Source organism: Elephas maximus, chromosome 20 (genome assembly GCF_024166365.1).
Source record: "Elephas maximus indicus isolate mEleMax1 chromosome 20, mEleMax1 primary haplotype, whole genome shotgun sequence".
Classification (NCBI taxonomy): Eukaryota; Metazoa; Chordata; class Mammalia; order Proboscidea; family Elephantidae; genus Elephas; species Elephas maximus.
Window position 1 is genome coordinate 80,548,248 of NC_064838.1, and position 3,900 is coordinate 80,552,147.

The 3,900-nt window shown below is 35.5% G+C and overlaps 1 pseudogene; it reads right to left on the reverse strand.

Annotated features, from left to right (window-relative positions):
- Nucleotides 1-1,821: 1,821 nt before the first annotated feature.
- Nucleotides 1,822-2,738, reverse strand: LOC126063810 (olfactory receptor 4P4-like; annotated as a pseudogene).
- Nucleotides 2,739-3,900: the final 1,162 nt, after the last annotated feature.

Below are 3,900 nucleotides of genomic sequence, written 5' to 3' on the forward strand. Positions count from 1 at the left end.
TTTCATCGACCCTCTACCTTACTAAGTATGGTGTCTTTTAGGTTTATCCATATGAGCATGTTTATTCTGCAATTAGGACAAGAATAGATCCCCCAGGAAAGATCTCATTTTCTATGATGTGTGTGGTTATCTGGACCCACTATCTTTATTTGGAGCCCTGGTGGCACAGTGGTTAAGAGCTGAGGCTGCTAACCAAAAGTTTGGCAGTTTAAATCCATCAACTGTTCCTTGGAAAGACTATGGGGTAGTTCTACTCTGCCCTATAGGGTCGTTATGAGTCAGAATCAACTCAAAGGCAACGGGTTTGGTTTGGTTTGGTTTTGTCTTTACTTGGAGGACCTGAAGTACATATTTTTCCTCTTAACACTCTGATGTAGAATTTTCCCAGTTTTACTTAATATGCCAAGCAACTCCCTATGCTACAGTAAGGATCCCATTTGATAATATTTCCCAGTGGTAATTTCCTATGTGTTAATCTTGCTAATGTAACCTGATGATCTACCCATGGGAATTTTTTCTGAGCTTGTGTAAACTACCTTTGTCAGATCTTTCCTCCGCTGCTCCTCTCTTTTTACTTCTAAGTGCTTTTCTGTTTGACAGGTTGGTTGAAATTAATTAGCATATGCCACACCTCATCACATAGACCCTAGAAATACCAGAAGTTTCGCGTATTTCTAAGGCTTTTTTTTTTCCATTCTTCCTACGGGTAACTCTTTTTTTTTCTTTCATGTACTTTTATTTTGTTTCAGTAAGATACTAGGCTACACAAGACACAATCACTGTCTTAAATTTGTAAGTCTTAATTACAAATGAACCATGATGAACAAAACCGTTGAAAACATATATTCACCAGAAGACATGTTGAAAATATTCACTGCAGCACTAGTCATGTATAGGACCAGGAGAAAGAATAAAATAATTGTCATATATTCATACCATGAGATACTGTACATCAATGGATATAAATAATCAGAAAATACACACATCATAAGTCAATATCATAAAACTTACAACAAGAAGTCAGACACCAAAGAGTATAATCTGCATCATTCCTTTGCCAAAAAGTACAAAAACAGATAAAACTAATCTGTGATCCTAGAGATAAAGAAAGTGATTACTTTGGGAGGTAGTACTTATAAAGGGACATGAGAAGGCCTTCTAACTTGTAATTTTTGACTCTTAATCTGGGTGCTGATTATATGATAGTACTCAGCTTGTAAAAATTAATGAGCTGAATATGGATGATATGTGCTGTTTTCTATGGTTGTAGTTCAGTAAAATGTTTTTAAATTTTGAAGGAGTTTTATTCATAGCATTTTAAGTAATTTATAGTAATTTATCTCTTTTGCTACAAGGTCCAATAAGTGATATAATACTCTATCTTTAAGAAATTGGTTATTTCATATCATATGAGCAAAATCTTAAAGATTAAGTCAGATAACCAAAATAAATAAATAAATAAAATAAACCAAACCTGTTGCCTTCAAGTCGATTCTGACTCATAGGAACCCTACAGGACAGAGTAGAACTGCCCCATAGAGCTTCCAAGCAGGAGATGATGGATTCAAACTGCCAACCTTTTGGTTAGCAGCCAAGCTCCTAACTACCCTGCCACCAGGGGAGAGTATAAATAATAATAATGCTCAACTTATTGCTAATGTGTCATGCAGAAGCATGAAAAAAAAAAAAAAGAGGATGTGTCTTCTGTTTTCTGATTTCTCTCTCCAAACAGTACGTTAGGACAGACGATGGGAATTGATCTTATTCAGAGCTGTGGTTCCAGGGGACCAAAGACTGAGAAGCAGGAATGGTTCTGAAAAGTTACTTTCCTTCCAAGAGGATTTGATGGCACCAAACTTTCCTCATGACATTCTTCATCTCCATGTTTCTCAGGGTGTAGATCAGAGGGTTGAACATGGGAGCAAAGATGGTATAGAAAAGAGCAAACACTTTATCTTCCAGAAAAGTTATGGCTGGTCTAATATAAATGAATAATGCAGGGGCAAAATATAGAACCACCACTGTTATGTGAGAACTGCAAGTGGAAAGAGCTTTACTGCGGCTCTCTGCAGAATATGCTCTGAGCCTGTGTAATATAAAAAAATAAGACAACATCAAGACAACAAAAGTCACCAAAGCAATTAGGCCTGAATTAGAGGCCTATGGTGTGCGTATTAGTGCAGGCCAGTTTCAGCAAAGGATACACATCACAGAAATAGTGATCTATCTCATTGGGGCCACAGAAGGGTAAGAAGATAGTGAGAAATAACTGACCGGCAGAGTGTACGAATCCTCCGAAACAACAAGCTGTGATGATTGTGTTACACCTCTGCCTGCTCATGATGACAGCGTAGCTCAGGGGCTACAGATGGCCACGTGGCGGTCATAGGCCATCCCTGTGAGGATGGAGATCTCAGGGCCTCCAAAGAAATGTGAGGTAAAGAGCTGTGTCACGCAGTTATTATAGGAAATGGTCTTCCTTTCTGCCAGTAAGTCGGTCATTACTTTGGGTGTCACTGTGGATGTGTAACAGAGGTCAGAGAGAGAGAGGTAATTAAGGAAAAAATACATGGGTTGGTCAATTAGATGACTGCAAGTGATAGAAATCATTATGAGCAAATTTCCCATCCAAATAGCAATATAGCAAAGTAAAATAATACAAAGCAGAAGATTTCAATATTTTTGCTTTTAGAAAGTCCCAAGAGAATAAATACAGTGACGTTATTGCTGTTTTCCATGGTCTAGTGTACATAGAATACATAAGTCCCTTGAAATGACATAATTCATAAGCCCATATTTAGAAGTGTTTCTTGAGAAGAGTGATGACCATATTCTGTTCAACGAACAATAAACTGACATGGTGCAGTAGTCTTCTTTCAAGAGTCTTAGAGAATGAAAATCAAATGTTCAGTTAAAATGTCTCTCTAGTAACACTCTGTGTGAATGTATGCTAGATGATTTCCTTTAAATCTTCCAGAAATTGTGATCCATTCAAACCTGAGTAGACATGAATGTCCTTAATCAATCAACAATACTAAACATTTATTTTTAGGTAATGTCTGTTTCCAAAGTCTAATGTAATATATAATACTACTTGGAAAGAATATAACTCTTACCTTCTTGGACTAAAAAAAATAAGGAAATAAGTATAAATTATATAGCTATATTTTTTTTAATTGTGTACAAAAGAATGTGATGTTTAAGCTTTCTAACTAATGGATTATATATTACCTTAAATCCATTTTCAAGTAAGGAAGCATAAAAAATAAAACCTATGTAAATCTATAGACAAATATTTAAAACTGAAAGACTCTCCAATAGGCTTATGTCAAAGTTCTTTAGGAACTATTTTGATGTTATTTGCTTTCTTGTTTATGTGTTTCATTAGTGCTTTAGTGAGAGATGTGTGCTGATATATTAAAATACAAGAATGTTTAGTCCTACAGTTAAATCAATGAAAACAGCAAACTTGAATGGACCACCAAATAAAACCAGGAGTAAATGTCCTTAAAGGACTACGCAGAAGAGTGTTATATTAAAATTTTACCCTCAATACAGTTTATTATATTCGACAAGTGAAATTACTCTTAGCTTTCTAACCACTACGTATGTCCTTTTCCCCATATTTGTCCAATACAATTATTTTGTCTGAACTCATGAACTGCCCAGATAATGACTACTTGATTCAGAAAATGTGACTTCTAAGGAGATAACAAGTTGGGACCTGTGCTCTATTCTTTGCATTATGCCATAATACCCTTTTACCTTGGGTGCCCATCATTTTATCTGGTTGAATATGAACAAAATGGAAAAACTTGCCTTGTCTTTAAAATATGATCTTTGTGACATTCAATAATAGAATATAAACCTGTCTTATAAATTCTAGAAATATTAGTGGTA